This window comes from Mobula birostris, chromosome 7 (assembly GCF_030028105.1).
Source record: "Mobula birostris isolate sMobBir1 chromosome 7, sMobBir1.hap1, whole genome shotgun sequence".
Classification (NCBI taxonomy): Eukaryota; Metazoa; Chordata; class Chondrichthyes; order Myliobatiformes; family Myliobatidae; genus Mobula; species Mobula birostris.
The window spans coordinates 180,114,418-180,139,659 of record NC_092376.1 but is presented as its reverse complement, the minus strand read 5'-3'; the positions used below and the strand labels follow the sequence as shown (position 1 = coordinate 180,139,659).

Genomic DNA, 25,242 nt, shown 5'->3' with positions numbered 1-25,242 from the left:
ACTCAACCTACAAACCGTTAGGGAATCCTGGACGGGGACTCCCAATTCCCTTCTACAAAGTGCATGGCCATATACTTCCCTGTACTCTGCTTCCACTCCAAGTAAATGAAAAATGGAGATTGTTTTCCTGTTGCTGTATAGGTGGTTCTGTGAAGGCTGTAGTTCAAAGCCTGGGGTTTATGTGTGGGAGGGAGGAACAGGGCTTGTTTTTGCTGTTGTTGCTTAAGTTGTTCTGTGAAGCCTGGAGAATATGGGTGGGAGGGAGGAACAGAGCTTGTTTGCTGCAGTTGTTTTAGTGCTTGTTGTGTTCTGTGTTGCTCTACTAAGCATTATGAGAATGCTATGTTGGCTCTCGAATGTGTGGTGATACTGTGGCTGCCCCAGCACATCCTTTAGTGTTGATTTTAATGCAAATGTCAGATTTCTTTGTATGCTTTGATGTACATTTGATAAATAAATTTGAGTCTGAGCCTAAGTCTCCAAATCTGCCTCTGACTTAACTTTTCTTTGGTATTTCCTCTCTCTTCCAGTTCTTTATCCCACTGTTAACTGTTGTACCTTTGGCGGTTTTGCTTCCCCCACTACCATTCCCCTAAGATATTCCTCCTTAACCAAACCCCTCAGCAGCACCTCCTTCATTCTGGTGCCTCTCCAGTTTGGTATGATTCAATTTCTGAGGATCCATAATATTAATACAAGCTGTTGCAAAATGCATCATTTCCTCTCATTTCCATTAGATTTGAATGGCATGGTATGGTATTGAATGGGGGCAGCATGATGGGGTAATGCTATTCCAATGCCAGGGACCTGGCTTCATTTCCTGTTCTCCCTGTGGTAGCATGCATTTTGTCTCAGTATTCTGGTTTTCTTCCATATTCCTAAGATGTGTGGGTTAATCAGCAAATTTGGCACATGGGTGTAACTGGGTGGCATGGGCTCAGGGACTGGAAGGGCTTGTTACCTTGCTGTGTCTCTAAACAAAGTATTTAAAAATTCTGTTAACAGTTGTAGAGTAAAATGGATTTAAACTATTATTTTTCTTTCCTGGAAGCCATTTAATGTCCCTGCTGTCATAAATGATGGGAGACATGAACATTCCTGAGGGATGTAGGTGGATTTGTACATACAGTAATTTGAGAACTCACATTTTTGGATAATGAATCATATTCTGCCCAGGGTGGAAGTGACTAATACAGGGGGCAGAATTTTAAGGTGATTAGAGGAAAGTATGGGGGGGGGGGTGGCTGAGTCTGTTAGAAGTAAGTTTCTTTTTAAATACAGAGGAATGTGCAACACATTGCCAGAGGTGGTGGTCGAGGAAGATGCATTTGGGATACTTAAGAGACTCTTAGATAGGCACATGGATGAGGGCAATGTTTAAAGGAGGCTTAAATTGACGTTAAAGTAGGTTATAAGGTCGATACAGCACTGTGGGCCGAAGGGTCTGTACTGTGCTGTACTGTTCTGTGTTGATGTTCTATATGACATGCTTGCTATCTAAACAGAGGGTTAGTGTTTTCATTTTGAAGTGACAAAAATATCAGGAACACCTAATATTATTCAGAAGAGAGTTAATGACTTGAATGTTTTTTTTTCTCAGACATTACAGACATCACATTCCAATGGATATGGAAACTCTGCAGATAAACAAATAAATGAGAAACCATGAAAAGCTTTACCTGTCATTTCTGAGTGTTTACATAAAGATTTTTAGTGTAAAGAGAGACCTTTGTGCCTCTTTTAGGCAGGTCTCCTTCATTATATCCTCTTGCCAGATATGGATCACCTTTTCTCTTGGTGGCATTGCTTCAGTGATGATTTCTGATAATATATCCAAAGTGATTTGCTTAGAGCTGTGCTGCCTGTTTTCAATGAGCTCCTGAGTATTACCCCAAAAAATCTAAGTTTTGCATGTGAAAGTCTGAAGTGCACTATAAGAGTATTGGAGTTAATAGGTCAGAATCTAAAATTAGAGTGCACAGGTTTAAAATGAGAAAGGAGAAAGTTAAAGGAAATCTAAAGGATTAAATGTTTCACACCAAGGATGGAAAGATCTGCAAGAATATGGAGTGGAAGCAAATACTATTACAATGTTTAAGAGCTATTTGGACAGGTACTTGGATAGGAGAGGCATAGAGGGGATTTGTCCTCATGTAGACTAATGGGATTGATATGGATAGACATCATGGTTGGTGTGGATGTGGTAAGCAGTTAGAGCCTATTTCTGTGCTGCATGCTTCTATGAATCTATGATATTAGCCCATTAGTTCTCAGTTAAAATAGCAGAGGTACACTTAGTGGCCACTTAATGAGGTACACCTGTACCTGCTTGTTAATGCAAGTATCCAACTAGCCAATTATGTGGCAACAACCTAATGCACAAGAGCATGCAGACATCGTCAAGAGGTTCAGTTGTTGTTCAGATGAAACATCAGAAGGGGGAAGAAATGTGTTTTAAGTGACTTTGACTGTGGAATGATTGCTAATGCCAGATGAGATGGTTTGAGTATCTTAGAAACTGCAGATCTCTTGGATTTTTCATGCACCACAGTCTATAGGATTTACAGAGAATGGTACAGAAAACATAAAAAAAAGTGTGTGGCAGCTCTGCGGGTGAAAATGCCTTGTTAATGAGAGAGGTCAGAGGAGATGGCCGGACTGGTTCATGCTGATGGGAAGGTGACAATAACTCAAGTAACAATGTGTTGCAATAGTGGTGTACAGAAGAGCATCTCTGAATGCACAACACATAATACCTGGAAGTGGATAGGCTACACCAGCAGAACTCCACGTGTATTCACTCAGTGGCCACTTTAGTAGATACTGGAGATACTGGTGTGTATGACGGTAAATGCAACACACTCTTAGCACTCTTGCAACAATGACTACCTATCCCCCACTGAACAGAGTTTACAGTTAAGATTCAACCATACTGATGGGTCTGGAGTCGCACATGGATCACAGTGGGACATTTTCTTCCTTCCTTCCTCCATGGACATTAGTAAACCAGATTTCTTTTTACAGTCGTGTGCTTTCATGGCTATAGTTACAAGTTCCATATGTCAGAAGTAATTAAAATAATTCCACAACTGCTATCATAGAATTTGTGCTCCTGTTTATTTGCACATTAATACAGCACTGTAACGGTAGTGTAGTGGTTAGCGCAGTGCTATTACAACTTGAGGCATTGTAGTTCAGAGTTCAGTTCTTACGTTGTCCATACATCCTTCCCATGGAATGCGTGGGTTTTCTCTGAGTGCTCCGGTTTCCCCCCACAGTCCAAAGATATAGCAGTTGGTAGGTTAATTGGTCTTTCTAAATTGTCTCATGATTTGTCTAGGGTTAAATCAGCGGGTGGCGTGGATCATAGGGCTGGAAGGAGCTATTCTGTGCCATTTCTCAGTAAATAAATAATCACCATTGTACCACATCCTTAATTGTGATTGATTTAAATATATTTTAAGGATAGTTTATTCCCCTGCAAAGTGCCTTGGAAAACTGGGTCACCGTGTTCAGCATTTGTAGGGTGCATTCCAGCAATTCACTGAAAGTTCTTTGACAACACCTTCTCAACCCATGACTGCCGCATTCTGGAAGGGTTAGGGCAGGAGGGGCATGGGAATGCCAGTAACCAAGTTCCCTTTCAAATCGTTTACAATCCTCTTTGTAAAATGCCTTGACACTGGGTAGTCACATACAACCCTGTCTTGCCACTGGGTCTGAATCTTGGAAAAACCCACCAAATAGCACTGTGGGAGTACCTTCACCAGAGACTTCAGGAAGGTAGCTTATCACAACCTTGTTAAGGATATCTAGGAGGATGGGTAATGAATCCACATCCCATGAATAAATTTTGAAAAATCAATTAAGCCTTTTTCCGTCTAAGGGACACAGTTAACACAATACAAACACTGGTGTGATTTGATATCACAATCGATTCCAAATGCAAGAGGTTTCAAACAGCTCAGTATCTGAAATATTAACACAACTCATAACACAGATATTTGTTGCTCTCCGCATCACCTCGCACTGCGCCACACTAACATTTCCCACCATTAATTCAATGCTGCTCTCCTTTCCTCTGTCACCATGGTAACCTGCTTGTTCAGCTACTTTGCTGGATCTGGTTCATAATGTCTGCTGTGCCTCTTTTATAATCCCTGTTTTTGAAACCTTTTTCTCTGCCCTTTATGAACAGTTATTTGTTAATGACACTGTTTCTGTGACCGCTATTTTTAATCTTTATTTAAAAATCACATTAACCCTTTCAGTGCTGAATAAAATTGAGCCCTACAGCTTTCAAAATGTACATTCTTCCTCCTCTGTAGTCGCTAGCCTTTACAGACCCTCCTATATACTTGTTATAAGAACGTGGGTTAGAGCACAGAACATAGAACTTAGAACTAAGAACACTATAGCACAGTACAGACCCTTCATCGCACAACGTTGAACTGTCCTTTTAACCTTTTCTAAGATCAATCTAACCCTTCCCTCCTAAATAGCTCCCATTCTTCTATCATCTATCTAAGATTTTCTTAATGCCCCTAGTGTATCTGCCTCTACTACCATTCCTGGCTCACCAAACAAAATGGTGAGTTTCATGTACTCACCACTCTTTGTCTAAAAACGTACATCTGACATCCCCTGTATACTTTCCTCCAATCACCTTAAAACCATGTCCTCTAGTGTTAGCCATTTCCTCCCTGAGTTTGGAAAGTCACTGCGGGGAGAGTATTGTCCTGTTCAAAGGACGCAATATGTTTTCTAAAATTAGATTTGTTAATAAGCTGTGAATTATTTGATGCTTTTGTTCAATAGACTTCTGAAGAAATTACATTCATTTTAACTGTAATTGGAAATATGAGCCCACAGCAATAGTAAATCATGCAGAGTATATTTTCTTTTAGGGCATATTTAACTACTGTTTAAGCTTTCAGGCCAAATGGTCATATGCTAGAGAAAGGACAACCTTATAATAATTTTCATCGTCTCCTTTGCTTCTGAGGAAGTATAAATAGTTCATATTGCTATGTACTCAGAAAATGAGTGAATCATCCTGCAGTATAGAGATAACGACATATTTTATAATGGGAATAGTGTTTTCCTGGTGATTCATTTTCCATTTTTTTAAGTTCGTGCTTAAAGTTTTCATGCTGGAAATTTTATTTAGTGCCGGCCAAGGAAGATGCAGTAAAAGATGATAATTTTAAAAAAAAGAAACTTAAATTTTGATTGAATTTTTTTCTTCCTGCGGTTGAGTTTTGCGAGCACCTTATACCCTTGACCAAATGGTTCATTATTTGTCTACAAGTGCAAACCATGGTAATGCAGCGATTCAGAACACTGCATCACCAGTAAACCCAATTTATTTAGAGATACATAGAAACATAGAAACATAGAAAATAGGTGCAGGAGTAGGCCATTCGGCCCTTCGAGCCTGCACTGCCATTTATTATGATCATGGCTGATCATCCAACTCAGAACCCCGCCCCAGCCTTCCCTCCATACCCCCTGATCCCCGCAGCCACAAGGGCCATATCTAACTCCCTCTTAAATATAGCCAATGTACTGGCCTCAACTGCTTCCTGTGGCAGAGAATTCCACAGATTCACCACAGATACAGAATGGAACATGCCCTTCTGGATCTGTGAGCTACACTGGCCAGCAACCTGACCATTTAGCATGAGCCCAATCACAGGGCAATTTACAATGACCAATCGACCTACTAATTGACATGTTGATGGAATGTGGGAGGATACCAGAGCATCCAGAGGAAACCCATGTTATTCGCAGGGAGTACATACAAGCTCCTTATAGATGGCACTGGAATTCAACACCGAACCCTGAACACCCCAAGCAGTAATAGTGTCACATGAACTGTTACATAACCATGGCATCTTTCTTTATCTTTTCTCATTTGATATACATTCAGATTCTTCTCTGTAAGAAACTATTCCTATTGTTAATCCAAAGAAAACAAGGTCAATTGAATGATTTGTTGTGACATCAAAGCGAAGAGATCAGGAGTAAGCCTAAGATACTCGTATTCTCTGGAGCTTGGTGGAACATTTTGCACAAACATTTATTTAGCAAGTAACCACAAGGTCCCAATTAGCAGATGATTATAGATAATGTGCTAACACTGAACTGTCACTTTTGCCTAATTTGTCATGTTCAAAATGAATAATAGAACGTAGAAAAGAAATGTTTTGATATTATCTTGGTATCTTTTTCAGAGTAACACAAAGCCCTGAAACTCTCAGGCTTGTGATCGTTGTAATATGGGAAATTGTTATTGTTGGCAATCTCCAACATCTGATTGCAAATCCTAATCTGCCTTCATTGGTGTTTTTCTGAGTGATAAGCACTGTCATAAACACTCTATTTTGAATGATGCAAACTAAATATTTCCCATTAGTTCTGGTCACCCCACTATAGGGAGGATGTTGAGGCTTTGGAGACGGTGCAGAAGTGGTTTACCTGGATGCTGGTTCAGAGGGCATGTGCTGTCATGAGAGGCTGGATAAACCAGGGTTGTTTTCACTGGAGCAGCGAAGGCCGAGGGGAGATCTGATAGAGGTTTATAAGATTATGAGAGGCATAGATATAGTAGACAGGGAGTATCGGCTTCCCGGGGTTGAATTGTTTAATAGCAGAGGATGTGCTTTGAAGATGAGAAGGGTAAGTTTTTTTACTCAGAGTGGTGGATGCCTGGAATGCACTGCCTGGTGTCCCGGTAGAGAGAAATGCTTCAAAGGATTTTAAGAGATGTTTTGATGGGCTCATGAATGTGAGGAAGATGGAGGGATTTGAATGTTGTGTAGTTAGGAGGGTTTGTTGTATGTTAGGGTGTTTTTTTTTACTTGCTGTTTAGCTAGTTCAGCACAACATTGTGGGCCGAGTGGCCTATTCCTGTGCTGTACTGTTCGATGTTCTATGTTCTACAGAGCAGATATTGTGTTGGGGCCTTATTATCTAGCATAATGCAAAAAAATGGTAACCTCTTACAATGCACTACTCCCCATACTTGACTCTCAGGCTGAACTTCTGTGCCCAAGGCTTAAATGCCCTGAAAGATTTTAAAGAGAGTTAGAATCACTCATATATGCCGCACAATTTGTTGTTTTGTTGCAGCAGTACAGTTTAATATATTAAAATTACAAGAATAATAGATATATATATTAATTAAGTAGTGGAAAGAGACCAAGAATCGCGAGGTAGTGTTCATGGGTTGGTTCATTGTCCAGGCAGAAATCTGATGGAGAGGAGGAGAAACTGTTCCTAAAACACTGAGTCTGTGCCTTTAGACTCCTGTACCTCCTCTCCGACAGCAGTTATGAGAAGAGTGCATGTCCCGGGTAATGAGGTCCTTACTGATGGATGCTGCCTTTATGATGCATCATCCTTTGGCAGTGTCCTCGGTACTAGAGAGGCTAATGCCTGTGATGGAGCTGGCTGAGCTTACAACTTACTGCTGCTCTCTCTGATCCTGTGCAGTTGACCCTCCGTACCAGATGATGACTCAACTAGTCAGAATTTGTATCTTTGGAGGTTTTGATGAGAAACTGTTTTGATGAAACATTTGGGAGCACCCAGCCATTGAAGGGTTAAGTACTGATAAACCTACACTTGCTTTTTTTTTTCCTGACAAGGGAATTCTCTGCCCTTCATGGAAATTAATATCTTCCATATGCAGCATTTGCTTTAAACATACCCCTACTCTTCTCCTCACTGCAGATCACCTCCTTTTGGTGCCTGCCCTCCTTCCCTTTCTCCACTGGTCTGCTCTCCTCTCCTAGCAGACTCCTCCTTTGTCAGTCCTTTACCTCTTCCATCTACCACCTCCCAGCTTCTCACTTCATCTCCCCACCCCCACCCACCTGCCTCCCTCCTCACCTGCTTTCACCTATCACTTGCCAGCTTGTACTCATTCCTCTTCTCCCCTCCTTCTTATTCTGGCTTCTTCCCCCTTCCTCCCAGTCCTGATAAAGGGTCTCAGCCCAAAACTTTGATCACTTACTCCTCTCCATAGATTCTGCATGAGCTGCTGTGTTCCTCCAGCATTTGGGGCTTGTTACATTAAGCTTTTTCTAACTTACAAATAAACAGTTCAGGGAGTAATTATGGAACTGATGTAAATTAAAAATGGATGGCTTTGGTTGAAATCAGGTTGGCAGATTTTTACAGAGAACAAAAGCCGAGTGGCATAGGATCCCATATGACTGCTGGTTATTTTTAGACTTGCACCTGCATTGAGAGAGCTGTTGCCTTGGCAGACAGTGTGTGGATCAGGAGTGTGTGAGTGCATGCATTTGACTTTACTCTGCCCATCCTTCTGAAAAATAATGCAATTGGACATTTACACCCATCTCAGGTACAATATGTTTGCAGAAAGGAAGGACGCTTCCAATATGTTGATCTAAGTGAAGTGAACTGCAGCATGCCTCAGCAGGTTATAGCAGTAATGAAGTGTGATTTGCCAATGCATGTGTCAACTGTGGCACTGTAGGAAGCAACTTCAAGTCTGAAATTGTAATTTATTTGAGTCTTGGCATGACATTTATGCTGAAGCCAAGGTGCAGAACTGAGGTTGTGCTGTACTCACAGAGCTTCTTCTTCTCAGATGAGAATTAAAACCAAGACCAAACCTACCTTTTCACATGGGCATGTTTCAGCAGCACAGTACAACTGGTGATGTTTTCAGTTTGCTCAGAGTCTTTGTTAGCAATTCCGTCTAAGTCGTCCCTTTGAGTCATAGAGCAGTGAAGCACTACAGCACAGAAGCAGGCCCTTCAGTCCTAGTAGCCTGCATAGTCCCATCTATTTGCACCCGGAGCAGAGCCCTCTATACCTCTCTGATTCATGTGCCTTTCCAAATTTCTGTTAAGTGTTACAATTGGACCTGCATCCATCTCTTCCACTGGAAGCTCCTTTCACATTTATATGATTCTCTGAGTGAAGTTGTTATCCTCAGGTTCCCCCTAAATATTTCACTTTTCACTGTAAACCTATGACCCAGTCTCACCCACTCTGAGCGGAAAAAACCTGCCCTTTCATTTACAGCCTCCTTAAAATTATATTTCTGATGTTGATTACCACCACACCATCTGATGGTTCCTTTGCTCAACATACCTTTTTCTCACACCTCAATGCATGTAGCTGGGATATTTCTCTAAATTAAGAGCCTCCAGTCTACGTTTGTACATCATTGCAGTCTTGCACCTTATTGACTGCCTTCACTTCGCATTCTCTGTAGTTTTTTCTGCATTCCTTTATTGTTTTCCCTTGTACTACCTCAATGCATTATTTTAATCAAATGATCTCTGTGGATAAACATAAGAGATTCTACAAATGCTGGAAATCCAGAGTAACTTGCACTAAATGCTGGTGGAACTCAGCAGGTCAGGCAGCATCTACGGAAGGGAACAAATAGTCAATACTTTGGACTGAGACCCTGCATCAGGACTGGAAAGGAATGGGGAAGGATAAGAAGGTGTGGAGAGGGGAAGGAGTACAAGTTGGCAGGTGATAGCTAAAACTAGGTCAGGAGAAGGTAGGTGGATGGGGGAGACGGCCCGAAGTGAGAAGCTGGGAGATGATAAGTGGATAAGTTGAAGAAGGAATCAAATAGAGGAGAAGAGTGGACCATGGGAGAAAGGGAAGGAGGAGCAGCACCAGAGTGAAGCATGTTTCTTCCCCTTTGTTTTCTAGTCCTGATGAAGTGTCTCAGCCCAAAACGTTGACTATTTGTTCCCCTCCGTAGATGCTGCTTGACCTGCTGAGTTTCTCAAGCAATTCACATGTGACCTGCATGCAAAACTAAGATTTCACTGTACCTCAGAACCTGTGATGATAATAAACAAACTTAACAACATAAATGCAATTCGCTCTCCGAATCATCGTACGGAATGCCATGCCTTCACTCCCTTCAAAATGCTACTTTTCTGAATGGTTGGCCAAAATGTTTAATCAACTTAGTGGCTCATGGCAACTTCATTGAGTCTAAATAAACACTACAAATGTCTTCATTGATGCAGTCAAAGAAGCATTCATGATTGTTAAGACTGAAATAGCTTTGCGACTGAAAGAGAGGAACAATATTTGATTTTTACAATGGCAGCCTCTGACTTGTCTAATTCAAGGCCTTTGTCAGTCCTAATGTTTGACCTTTAAGTTGGCTTTCATACAGTTCCAAGTTGATTAAGCTTTGGCAACTTTTCATAATTGAATCATGCTTTATATCAAAGCGATTCGCTTTGTCCCACTCTTATAAACAAACCCATGAAAACGGCAGTAAAAAAAGGATTTTAAGAAGTCGGTCCAACCACAATAAATTATGTCAATAGACTTGTCACATTGCTCATGGTCGTTTGTGTTCAGAGTACACTGAACTCTGCTTTAATCCATGTTATACTCCGGATTTGTATGTATAAAAGATGTTAAAATTAGATTTCAAAGGGGATAGACACTAGTTTATCAACAGATCACACCTGCAGTGAAAATTGTGAATAGATAAAAAAGATTTATAAGCATATTGCCAAAGCTAAAGAAATTTATCACTGATGAAAGATTGACTGTGCTGGTGCTGTTTCCACTGGAGCAAAGGAGATAAGGAGATTAATCAAATACCACAAACTAAGAGGACTAGAAAGGATGGCAAGGAGGCATAAATTTCCCTTAACATAAGGGACAAACATTTTCTGGGAAGTGGGAGAAGAAATGGAAAGGAATTAAGAAAAAAAATCGAGTCAGTTAAATTCATTGCCAGAAAGAGTGTTAGTGTTAGATTGCCTTGGTGTTGAAGTACCAGGGCAGCACTTACTCTACTGTAACGTTTAACAACTGAGGGTTTGGAAAAGGGCTCACAATTGCCTGGCATGAAGAACCAAATGACTGTATAGCCTCCTTTGGTAACATAAATTCCACTGATTCACAATAGTGCAGTAAGGATCAATGATCACCTTTATTCACCGTGTACATTTGCATGTACTGTATTAGGAATTTGCTGTGGTGTGTAGGTGTGACATGCAACAAATGAAACATCATTCAACAATTATAAAGAATAAAAGAATTATATAAAATATAAAGGTAGCGGTTAAAGGACTGATCTGGGCTAAAACATACATAAATGCAGCATGTATCTACAATGTAAGCAGCAAAATAAAAAGTAGTTTAAATGTCTACAGTGCAGTGCAGTTGCATTTTCTTAAAATTTAGAGATACAGCATTAAAATAGGCCTTCCAGCCCAATAAGTCCACACCATCCAATAACACACACGTGACCAATTAACCTAGTAACTTGTACGTCTTTGGAATACTGGAGGAAACTGCAGCGCTCAAAGGAAGCTCACGTAGTCGTGGAGCAGACTTACAAATATCTTACAGACAGTGGCAGGAATTGAACTTGGGTCACTGGCAATGCAATAGTGTTACGCTGACTGCTACACTACTGTGATGGTAATAAATAACGGGGCTGGGTGGGGCAATACAAGATGTGTTGCATTTATTGCTTTAAGGATAACATTTAGGTCACAACCACAAGATATAGAGTGGATTCCAGTTAATTGGGCCATTAGTTAAGCAGGGCAGCCACTTATTTGGGACAACTCTTAAAGAACAGATCTCATCAAAGCAGTTTTTAAACAGTGTCAGTTTCATTGCTTCTGTTCGAAAAAACAGTGAGTTTTCGCACTAAAAGTTGTCGTGAAATAATCAGTAATTTGGGACTATTTTGCTCACTTGTGTTTCAAGCATTCAGGCTTGGAGATGATGGAAATGGCCAGGAGTGAAAATGAATCGATTTCACTGCTTCAACAAGTCATAGACTACAAAGAATTTGCAGGTATCATCAATCATTTTGAATGTTGCAAAGAAAATAAAAATTTGGAGGATGCAATCATTGAAATTATTGTATGAAGGTAGTCCATTATCTGCACTAGGTGCCTGCACTGACTTTGTTCATATATAGTCAATCAAAAGAACGTGGTGCCATACACTGGATGAATTCCTCCATTGATAATTATTAGGAACTAATACACAGTTTTATGGTCCTATAGTAGAATTGGTAATGTCCTAATGTGTACTGTATTTCATTTAAATTCATTGTTTATTTAGTTAAATGCCTTTTTTATAACTTTTTAACTATTTCCATAACAGCATAAGATACAGGAGCAGAATTAGACTGTATGATCCATTGAACCTGCTCCAAGAAAAATCTAACCCTTCCTTCCAGCTTTGCCCTCCATTTTTTCTTTCATCAATGTGCCCATCTAAGAGTTTCTTAAATCTCCCTAATGTATCTGCCTTTAGCAAAACCCCTGACAGAGAGTTCCACACACCCAGAACTCCCTGTGTAAAAAGCTTAACCTCTGATATCCACCCGAGTACTTTCTTCCAATCATCTTAAAATTATGCTCCCTTGTGTTATTCACTTCTGCCCTGTGAATAAGGCACTGGCTGTCAACTTTATAAAATGCCTCATACCATCTGATACACCTCTGTTATTTCACCTTTCTTCCTCTTTCACCCTAAAGAGAAACGCCTTAGCTCGCTCAGACTTTCCTTATAGGACATGCTCAGTAATTCAGGCAGAATCTTGTAAATCTCCTAATGCAGCCTCTGTAAAGCTTCCACATCCTTCCTATAATAAGGCAACCAGAACTTAACGCGAACTTCAAGTGTGGTCTAACCAGATTTTAGGGAGCTGAAACATTAGTTAGTGGCTCTTGCACTCAATCTCCTAACAAAGGTCAATACACTATGTCCCTTATTAATCACCCAATCAACTTTCTTCTATGGCTTCCTCATAAATCTGCTCAATATTTTTAAAAGCAGCTCTGTCTGTAATTTGTACATTCTCCCTGTTACCACATGGGTTTCCTTCGGGTACTCTGGTTTCCTCCCATAGCCCAAAGATGTACCAGTTGGTAAGTTAATTAGTCATTGTAAATTGTCCCATGATTAGGCGAGGGTTCATCTGGGGGTTGCAGGGTGGTGCAGGTCGAAGGGCCAAAATGGCCTGTTCAGTGTTGTATTTCAATAAAAAAATAAATAAATCAGTGATAACAGATAGTGTTAAAAGAGAAGATGATGTTTCCTTAGATAGCAAAGGACATGCATTAATATAATGCATTTCATAATCCCGATTTGCTTTACCCCGCTTGGTCTACTTTTAGAAACATAGTTTCTGTTTGATGTAGGAGACAGAGTCAATACTTTACATAGTACAAGCTCCCACAAGCAGCATTGTGATGGTGATCAGTTTACCATTTAGTAATGATTAGTAAGGGACAGAGATATAAATTAATTAGGGCACTGCACTGGGACCTGTTACATTTAACAGCGGGGATTTACATGTTATCCTAAATATTGCTTATACAACAGTGGAGCACTCTTTCTTTCTGAAGTTGAGGGAGTTGCAGATGTTTTTTAAATGTAAATGGTCAATTACTTCCTGATGTTATTCCCAGATGATCAATCCATAATCTTTAGATCATGCCCCTTTGATCTCAATTCATTACAGAAGAAATCGCAGGAGGAAGTCATACTGCAAGCTCCATGCCAACTTCAAACTGGTGATGATTAGAGTGATATACTCATGTCCCTACATAAGTGTCCAACAACAAGGTCAGATTTAAACACGAATACAGCTATTTCAGTCCTTTGTTAAAAAAATTAAATAAAGCTAAACACCATGTGAAGTATATTGATGCCAAGCTAAATGCAACCTTGGTAAACCTACTTGGGAATTAAAAAAACATATTATTTGATGTTTGATTGTTGGATTGGCTATATAACTACTGCATTCTAAATAAAAAATACTATGTAATTCTTTGTTGAAGTTTACTTGTGGTAACTGCTGCACTCTAAATGTTAATTTAACTTCCATGCTCCAACTTTTTAAAATGCAGCTAAGTTTTCTATCACATCTGCTTCTGCTTATGATTCAGTAAATAATTATGAGTCTTGACACGGAGACATAAAGGTCAGTATTTGCCTGGGCTTGGCTGTGTGAGAAACTCAACAAAGTTTGGAATGTTCTCGTGATCTTTGTTCCCAATCTTAATAAATTTATTGGTGCAAGGCGGTTGTGAGAGTTTGGATCAAGAACTAAGATCGCAGGGATGGAATTAGTATCTCCGAAAGCATATGGGTGAAATTTTTTTAAATGAGGAAACAGAAAATTATTTCTCAGCTCAAAAATTTTACATTTGTTTATAATGTTCTACCAAAGTAAAGTAAGTTAAATTGTGGGGACATGCTAATACTACATGTTGTGGCTATAGAGTTGTAATTAAATTTTTGAAGAATTCCCGATTTGGAAAGCATACAAATTAGGAGCAAGGGTAGTCATTTGGTCCCTCAACCTTCCTTTTCAATTCAATAAATGCACTTAATTTGTTAGTAATGTCAAATCTGAATTCCTACATTCAACAACCTTTTAGCCCTTGCTATCATACCTGTCTACCTTTGTCTTGAAAATATATAAAGATTCTTCTTTCATTTCCCTTTAAGGAAATGAGTTCCAAAACCTCATGTCTAAAAAGAAAATGCCACACTTAAATAAGTGACCCTCTTATTTCAAAATTTGACCCCTAGATCTTTATTCTTACACAAGAAGAAACATCCTTCCTACGTCCACTGTGTTAAGAATTTCCATTTGGTAATCTTCTCTGAAGGCAGTGATTCATACTGTGGTCGATTTAATGAGCACAACATTTCCATGGTACATGATCCAATCATTATTCACAAGTATGAGCCTCACTCAATGACTGAAACACGGATTATTCAACTCTAGGGACTTCATGCTAAATTCTAAAACACTTGTAATTCAGCAGCAATAATGCATGTACTTTCAAGGCACCAAGGAAAAAAATACATTGGTTGTTCATCCTTCTACAAGAAACATGTCTCAAGACCAATCTGGCAGCTACTCTGAGATGGTCAATATGGAAAATATCTGCTACTTTCCTATCTTTGACTCTCAGTAACATACAGTTTGAAGCAACTACTCAAGTGACCACAACCCTTAAGACCCATACTAATTAATATTCAAAACCCATAGCCTCAGCAAGATGAGCAATTGATGAAGAAAATAAGTATTGTGCTTTATATTGCATCATTTACAGCTTCCAGATGTTCCAATGCGCTCTTACAGACAATGAAACACTATGTGTAGTTACTGTTACAATATGAGAAAATTTGGCAGTTAACTGAAAACCACAAGGCTTCATTTATGTGAATGTGCCATAGAGTCACAGGGCACTACAGTGCAGAAACAGGCCCTTTGGCCCATCTAACCCATGCCAACCTGCTATTCTGCCTGGTCCTTTCACCTACACCTGAACTATCGCTCTCCATATCTTTCCCATCTGTGCACTTATCCAAAAATCTCTTAAATATTGCAATTAAACCTGCAGCTACTATTTCCACTGGCAGTTTGTTCCACACTCACACCACTCTCTGAGCGAAGAAGCTCTCCCTCAGTTTCCCCATAATTATTTCACCTTTCAATTTTAATCCTTCCATGATCAAGATGAATTAGACTTTTATGTATGTATGCTAAACGATGTTATGTTCTGGACTCTGGGACAGATCTCACAAAATGCTTGATCTTCCATCAGACAGATCTGCGAACACAGATTCAGGTGGATAATTCTCCCTTGGAACTGTTCTGATGGTAGATTACTAAGGTGAAATATTAATTCAGATACTACCTACCTTCATAGATCAGTCTTTATATAACAACTATTCCCAGCATTTTAAGCTTTTATATTAATTTTCCAGCATCTACAATATTTCCCAGGGAAGAATATTCCTACTGTTTTCAGCATAGGATGTTTTGGAGTAGCAGAGAGATGAGATGCTAGTTTAATGTACAACCTATCTCTCTCTCTCAGCATAATTCAGAGATTTGGCCCACACTATAGACCAAAGTCATTGGAGTGAAGCTTTGAATCTTCAGTCTCCTTCTCAGGGTTCGTGTTCAGATCCAGTCACAGGAAAACACTGAGATTTGGAATAATAGAGTTAAACCAGGAGTTTAATTAAACAAATAAACTAAGTCAAACCTTGAATAACAGAAGGACATACAGAAAAGAAAACCTTGGTCAGAAACGTGCCAAACTAGGATTGACATCAGCCGAGCACTGAGGGGAGAGTACTGTGTCTATAAATACATTTCAGGGAATGAACAAATTTGTGCCCTGCTAACTAACTTCAAACAATCAGACAAAACAATAAACCCAAAAAGAAAAGCTTAAAAAGTATAACTTCAAGACGGCTCAATGCCAGGCTAACAAGCTCCCTCCTATATGCAAATTAAACTAAGACATTAGAACATCATCTGAAAAATCCCAAATCTATTGAATTTAACACCTGCAAGGTCATGGTGAGTGTTCACGGAAAACAAAATCAGTAACTGTTACAAAAACAGCCATGGCCTGAATCAAAACAATCATTAATTTTCCTTTCAAGAAATAAAAACAAAGAACCTATAATAACAAACTTGAACCCTCAGAAACCATGATTAATCACCCGAGGTTGTGACACTTCTATCTCAAAGATTAAGTGCAATTTGCCTATTGCCACAATAGGTGTGCAGGCGATGCAATCTCACTAGTTCTCTATTTAGTCTCGGATCATTTGCACAGTAGTAGTACCTACATCAGGCTGCTGCTCATTGGTTACAGCTCACAGTTCAACACAATACTCAGTACTAATCAACAAGCTCCAAATCCTGGGCCTCTGTACCTCCCTCTGCAAATGGATCCATGACTTTTTTCACCTGGAGTCCACAATCTGTGCAGATTGAAAATATCAGCTCTTGCTTGCTGACAATCAACACTAGCACACCTCAGAGATGCATGCTCAGCCCACTGCTCTACTCTCTCTACACCCACGATTGTGTGGCTAGGCACAGCTCAAACAGCATCTATAAAATTGTCAATGACACCACTATTGTTGGCAGAGTTTCAGATGGTGACAAGGAGGCATACAGGAGTGAGATAAATCAACTTGTTGAGTGGCGTCACAACAACATCCTTGTCCTCAATGTCAGTAAGGCCAAGGAATTAATAGTGGACTTCAGGAAGGGGAAGCTGAGGAAACATACCCAGTCCTCATTGAGGGATCAATAGTGGAAAGGGTAAGCAGCTTCAGGTTCCTGGGTGTCAACATCTCTGAAGATCTATCCTGAGCCCAATATATTGTTACAATTATAAAGAAGACATAATAGTGTCCACGTTTCATTAAGAGTCTGAGGAGACATGAAGTGACACCAAAGACACTTGCAAATTTCTACAGGTGTACCATGGGGAGCAATCTAACAAGTAGTATCACTGTGGTATGGAGCACAGGATCGGAAAAAGCCACAGAAAGTTATAAATACAGCAAGCTCCATCATGGGCTCCACCCTCTCAGCATCGAGGAGACATTCAAAATGCGATGCCGCAAAAAGATGACAGCTATCCATCATTAAGGATGCCCTTCACCCGGGACCTGCCCTCTTCTCTTTGCTATCATTAAGGAGGATTGTAATTGGGGTTCAACTCCGCCACTGTCGGAAAGGAGTTTGTATGTTCTCCTCTGACTGCATGGATTACCTCCGCATTCTCCAGTTTCCTCCTACTTTTCAAAAAGGCAAAGGAGTTAGGGCTAGTAAGTTGTGGGCAAGCTATGTTGGCACTGGAAGCATGCGGACACTTGTGGTCTGCCCAGCACATCCTTGGACTATGTTGGTTGTTGTTACAACTGACACAGTTTACTGTGTGCTTCACAGTATTAGTGATGAACATATGACAAATAAAGCTAACCTCAAACTGTAATCTTTTAAAAGTGTATGAAACATTTGTGTTTCTTTTCTTCACAGCGCTACTTAGCCAAGTCAAGTTAAAAGAAGAGAAGTCAATCACAAGGATTGCAATGAAGACGTTACTTATGATTACCACAGCTATCAGAATCACCAAAAGAAGAAAATCAAAAACCATCTTGAATCAAGTGCACATGGCTAATATAGACAGATATGGACTGCAAGAAAGAAGAGCATAAAAAAGTTGGTAAAATTCAGTAAGGGTAAAATAAGGGAACACACACCAGTCCTCATAGAGGGATCAGAAGTGGAAGGAGTGTGCAAATCCAAGTTCCTGGATGTCATTATCTCTGGGGCTCTATCCTGAGCCTAACATATCACTGCAGCTACAAAGAAGGCATGACAGTGACTACACTCCATGAGGAGTTTGAGGACACTTGCAAATTTCTACAGATGTACTGTGGAGAGCATTCGAACTGGCTGCATTATCGTCTGGTATAGGGTGGGGCTGCTGCACAGGATTGAAGTAAGCTGCAGAGAGCTGTAAATTTAGACAGTCCCATCATGGGCACTAGCCTCCGTAGTATCCAGGTCATCTTCAAGCAGTGGTGCCTCAGTAAGGCAGCATCCATCATTAAGGACCCCCATCGCCCAGGTCATGCCTTGTTCTCATTGCTACCATCTGGAAGGAGGTACAGAAGCCTGAAGGTACACACTCAGCAATTCAGGAACAGGATCTTCCCCTCTGCCATCAGATTTCTGAATGGACGTTGAACCCATGAACACTACCTCACTATTTTTAAATTTTTATTTTTGCAATACTTATTTAAAATAAATATTTAATATACTTACTGTAATTTAATTTTTTTCTATTATTATGTATTGCATTGTACTGTTGTTGCAAAGACAACAGATTTCACGACATATGCTGATGATATTAAACCTAAACCTGATTCTGGTTCTGATTAATGTTGAATTAGGGTAAATGATTGATGGGCAGTGCATACTCAGTGTGCCAAATGGCCTGTTTCAGCAGTATATTAATCTAAGTCTTTGACACATTTTAATTTTATAATCAACCTATGCAAAATGCTGGAAGAACTCTGCATATAAGGCTGTATCTATGGATGAGAATAAACAGTTGACAATTCAGGCAGAGACCTTTCATCAGGATGGAAAATGAAGCAGCCATTTTATGAGTGTATTGCTCAAGCCTTCCAGTATCTGAAGAATCTCTTGTGTTTATACTCAACCTATTCTGCTGTGAAAATACTGTAGTAGGCTCAAGATTTTACTGAAGATCACTTGTGAGTTTCAAATATTAAACATTGCTGTCCAATATTAAGAGATGAAAATCGAGCATACTCAGAGCTAGCTATTAAAGCGACTCTGGAATACTATTAGAGGAGCTTGGTATGTAACAGCAAGTCTGAACATTGAAATGGCACATACCGCAGCCTCACCCATCCCCCATTCACCGGGAGAAAAACAGTGATCCGCTCACTAAAGCAGCTGCCGACTCTTAAAATCATTCTATCATGCCCCAGATCCTCACTTCTAAAGACGAACTGAAATGACAGATTTAGTACAAGTTCTTTCAACATTAAACGGCAGAGAGTTCAGTCTTGTGCTAAGAAACATGAAATTAATTTGATTTTCTTACAGAGTTACACACACAAAATGTTGGTGGAAGTCTACTGGTCAGGCAGCATCTACGGAAGGGAATAAAGAATCTGTATTTCTGACTGTGACCCTTCGTGAGGTCCTGATGAAGGTTCTCAGCCCGAAATGTTAACTCTTCATTCCTTTCCATAGACGCTGCCTGATGTGGCTGGGTTCCTCCAGCACCTTATGTGTGTTACTCTGGATTACCATCATCTGTAGAACCTCGTGTGCTTTTGATTTTCTTAAAAAGTTGAAACCTTTAAGAAATTCTGTATTGCTGGACTTTCAACTCTGAAGACCTTCTGTATTCTTTGAATATTGATGAAATTTTATTTTGGGCTTGCATCACTGTAACATTATCAAATATAAAAGCAAGCAAGAATTATTCCATTGCAATTAATGGGTTGTTAATTGGTTGAAACATAACTGGGACTAAGTGGATACAAACAGTTAATAGGTTCCAGAAAGATGACTGTTGAAGAATTGAGATGGGCAAGTCAAAGAATATCTGAGAATGATAAGCTTACCTCCTGTAATATGTTACTCTCTGAGGACGTCAATATTATCTGTCTGCCTTTGACGTTAATCCCCAATTTTTCTTGCAAGTTCTCGTAAATTTCTACAGGTGTACTTTGGAGAGCATTCTAACTGGTTCCATCACCATCTGGTGTGGAGGGGCAAAGGATTGGAAAAATCTGCAGAGGGCTGTAAACTTAGCCACCCCCATGATGGGCAGCAACCTCCGCCCCATTGAGGACACCTTCAAAAGGCGATGCCTGAGTAAGGTGGCATCCATCGTTAAAACACCCCACCACAGCGACATGCTCTCTTCTCATTGCTACCACCAGAGAGGGGATTAGGAATTGCTTCTTCCACTCCACCATCAGATTTCTGAACAGACAATGAACCCACTCACTATTTTTGCTCTCTTTTTGCATTACTCATTAATTTTTCAATATATTTCTTATTATAATCTATATATTTTATGTTGCACTGTACTGCTGCTGCAAAAACAACAGATTTCACAACATATGTCACTAATAGTAAACATGATTCGATTCATTAGCCCCTGCAGTGCATAATCCAAACAAACTACATTGTCCTGAGATAACCTATTTCTAATTCTCTGCAGCCTGTGTGATAGTGATTTGAAAGTAGGTTACATTATCTAGGACAGCAGAATGGTGCAGCTAGTAGAACTGCCATCTCACATCTCCAGTGACCTGGGTTCAAACCTGCGGTCCAATCTTCTTTGTATGGAGTTTGCATGTTCCTCACATGATTGGATGCTTTAGTTCTCCTCCAACATCTTAAAGATATGCAAGTTGGGAGGCTAATTGGCCGTTGTAATTTGCCCCAAGATGGTGGGTGAGAGGCGGAATCTGGGAGTTTGAGGGGAATGAAAATGGGTTCTTAATGGGTGGTGCAGGCTTTGTGGAAACAAACCCCTGGATCAGCTTGTCTGGAGGATTGAGTCCCAATGTCATAAGACTGTAAGACCATAAGATATAGAAGGAGAATTAGGCCATTCAGCCCATTCTGCTCAACCATTCCATCATGGCTGATTTATTATCTTTCTCAACACCATTCTCTTGGCATCTACCCATAACCTTCAACACCTTTACTAATCAAGAACCTACCAATCTTTGCTTTAAATATACTGGTTACTGGTCATTCTCTGATTCACCGAGTCACTGAGTTGGATCAAGATGCTGATATCATGTAAATGATCCTGTGGTCAGCACCTTCCCATTCACTGTCCAGTGTTAAATATATGACTGTGTAATGCAAATAGTCAGGCAAAGTCCAAACAGGAGTCAAAATGATCATAGAACATCAAACATTATAGCACAGTACAGTCCCTTCAGCCCATCTAGTCTGTGTCCTCTATGATTCTGCCTAGTTCCAGTCCCATCCCTTAGGTAAGTCCCAAAACTTGCATGGGGAAAGTGTTTCACATGGAGAGTGCTGTGTGCCAGCAATGCCTTTAGCCTATTCTTAGGTCAATCCAACCCTTTGCTCCTACATAACCCACCATTTTTCTATCATCCATGTTCCTATCTAAGAGTCTCTTAAATGCCCCTAATATACCTGCCTCTACGATCACCCCTAGCAGGGCGTTCCATGCACACACCACTCTTTATAAATTCTGACATCACCCCTATACTTTTCTCCAATTACCTAAAAATCATGCCTCTTTGTATTAGCCACCTCCGCCTTGGGGAAAATGTGCCGGCTATCTACTTGACCTATGTCTCTTATCATCTTTTTACACCTATACCAAGTCATCACTCATCCTGCTTCACTCCAGAGAGAAAAGTCCTAGTTTGCTCTAACTATCTTCCCACGTCAAAAAAAAAATGAAGCTTCTTCACATTTTGCACTCGTGTCAGATTAGAAGTGATATTGCAAATGTACTGCAGTCTCAATGTTATTGCTAACTTATAGCACTTTGCCTTGCGGTGAGAGTGCATGCAGAGAATCTAGTTATGTTACAGGGAACAATCTTCACCACAATATCCCTCACACAGAGATGCACTGCATGACCTGAATTAACTACGACAGCCTAGTAGCTCTGGAGGTTTGCATCTCTCTGTTAGCACATATGTGCAGATATCGCACTCATAAGTGTCCAGATATCAGTTGTCATCATTGCGTTGTCTGAACGGAAACATAATATAGATCACTGTTAAATAGTTGCAAAATTTTGCAGATTTTTGTGTCTCCAGGTTACAAAATTAGTAAAACAGTACACCACATAAAAAGCCCCTTTGTCCCTTTATATGGTGTCAAACTAAATAAACTATTAATTAATTGCCTAACTAAACTAATCCTTTCTGTCTACATACAGTCTGTATCCCTCCATTCTCTGCACATTCATGTTTAGGAGACTCGTAAGCATTTCGATCATAATTGCCTCCACTACCACCCTTTGTCCATGCATTCTAGGCACCCACCATTCTCTGTAAAAAAAAATCCTGCTCCAAAAGGTTTTGGGACTTGCTGAAGTGATGGGACTAGGGATGAGAAAGAGTAATATTATGGCACAGGTTAGATGGGCTGAAGGACCTGTTTCTGTGCTGTAGAAATCTATGACTATGATTCATTCAATTCCTTAGAACTTATTCCCCTCTTGCCTTAAGTGCATGCCCACTTGTGTTGGACATTTCCAACCCTGGAAAAAAGACAGGCTGTCTCTTCCATCTATGCCTCTCATAATCTTATAAACTTCCATCAGATCTTCCTTCAGCTGCTATCACTCCAGAGAACCATCAAGTTCTCTTTTTTTTCCTTGGAAACCCACTGAAATACCTACACAATTTATAAATCTGCCTGCTTATTGGAGATACTGCTGGTGATAAAATCTGCTGGGGTGGATCATCACTGAAATCTGAAGTTATGGATGGAAGAAGTTATATCAGAACTGCTGGGTCTGAAATTGTTGAGCTCAGTATTGAACCTAAAAGGTTACAATGCACCTAGTTGGAAGATGGGTTGTTGTTTATTGAGCCTACATTAGGCTTTATTGGATCAGTGCAGAAGGCTGGTCAAAGAGGAGATTCCCATTTCCACACAGACTTCCCTGTCTTTGGCCTATTGCACTCTTCCAATAAAGCCTATTGTAAGCTTTTAAAACAACTCTTATTATGGGGATTAAATAGATATGATGAACACAAAATAGTCTGCAGATGCTGGGGTCAAAGCAACACTCAGAACACACTGGAGGAACTCAGCAGGTCGGGCAGCATCCGTGGAAAAGATCGGTCGACGTTTCAGTCCTGACGAAGGGTTCCGGCACGATACACCGACCGATCTTTTCCACAGATGCTGCCCGATCTGCTGAGTTCCTCCAGTATGTTGAAATAGATATGATGGATTGGACTGACTGTAAAAGAATTATGAAATAAGTGAAAAGCCATTTCCAATGGTCAAGCTGAATTCACCAGTTTTATTTTTAGTACAGAAACCTATATATCATGTTTTCCCCATTGAGGAAAAAAAGCTGGAATGGCGGGAAGTTTGCCTTGAAAAAGATATAGTTTAAATTACATGCCAGAAAGAGTGAATATCCCTCTGCTGGCCCCTAAATCATTCCAGCTGAGATACAGATAAATCCCAAGAAGAGGAAGTGCAACATATGTTTCCATTTTGCCTTGTAGAATGCTGTCATCCAAACCAAGCCTGTACAGTTAGCTATTTCCAAAAATACCACACAAATGTTTGGATTATAATTACTTCCAAATTTAGAATTCATTTTGCAAGTTTACCTTAAGAGATCTGAAGACAAAAATCTTAACGACTGCTTTCATCTGCTATTTCCTAAATATTAACAAGATATCTGCAGATCTGTGTTCTTGCATTTGCTGAGGAGGAAGAACATTTGGGATGAAGCCAAGTTTATCTTACATCCTGTTTGTTCTTTGTAGGGGCAGCCTGTTTCCCTAGTAAAGGCCCCTACATTGAGTTATCCGTGTACAAAGGTTTAACAAGTCTAATACTACTTTACAAAAGTATTAATATGATACTTGAATGCTTCTACTTATTAAACAAGCAGAAACTGAGATGAAAACAAGAAGCTCAGTTCCAGGAGCTAAAATAAATTTATATTTTACTACAATAGTATTAATATTTATTGTTATCATTTCATATAACTGATAGCAACCACTCTAATCAGACATGAGCAGTTAAACACAATGCTCTTAAATTGGTCTTTTGAGATATCCTACTCCTTCACAGAGTATGCTGTTCCAGTTAGGCAGATAGACATGAAGCTGATACACAATTATTGTAATGCCATAGACTTAGGTATTTCTCACAGTCTACTTGAAAAGCAGTTGAAGAAATAAATTTGGCCATTGCATGCAGAGGTAGGTAGTTTAACATGACAGTTGTTGCTGAATAACCTCACAGAGAATGAAAATCAATTCAATTATTTCTGAAGGAAATTAATATGGGTAATACTAAAAAATATAAAAGAGCAGAATACTCAACAAAACAGATACAGTAATAAGTGGGGAGGAGAAAAGAGAAGGTAATGTTTCAAGCCAATGATCAAATAAACAAAATGATCAAAGTAACCAATCAACAATATTTCTCTCCTCTTGGATTCATCTTGGCCTATTCAGATTTCCAGTATTTTATTTATTTTATGTAGAGATAAAGTGCAGAACAGGCCCTTCCAGTCCAATGAGTCACAGTGCAGAGCAATCCACCTATTTAACACTAGCCTAATCACAGGACAATTTACAATGACCAATTAATCTACTAACCGCTACATCTTTGGACTTTGAAATCAGAGCACCCGGAGGAAATCCACACAGTCACAGTCACATGCAAACTCCCTACAGACAGCGTCGGAAATGAACCCCGAACTTCGGAACACCCAAGCTGTAATAAAATAATGCTAACCACCATGTTACTGTCGCACTGTTTTTCTGTCTTTATTTGAGATTTCCAGCAACTGCATTATTTTGCTGTTTTAAAAGGTGAGTAATTTTGTATTTTATAATGTGTTTCCAATATGACTTTTCTATGTAATTTCTCTCTTAATCCTACTTTCAAATTGTCTTTCGGTTCATGTCCTTTTCACTGAATCCACAAAACCAGATGCTGAATTCCTGACATTTGCCAGAAAACATGGTTCCTTCCTCATCTGGGACTAAATCTGTTGTTTTTTCCTGATGGTTGTTCATGCTAATCTCTTGGTGATAGATTAAATGTCCAGGTGAATTTGTTATCCATTTTTTAAATTTGACAGTTTTCAGTCT

General features: G+C 39.7%; 1 protein-coding gene across 1 annotated transcript in view; it reads right to left on the bottom strand.

Annotated features, from left to right (window-relative positions):
• LOC140201027 (uncharacterized) overlaps positions 1 to 25,242 on the bottom strand; it is an 83,759-nt gene that overhangs the window by 32,698 nt on the left and 25,819 nt on the right. The gene's annotated exons all lie outside the window — the stretch shown is intronic.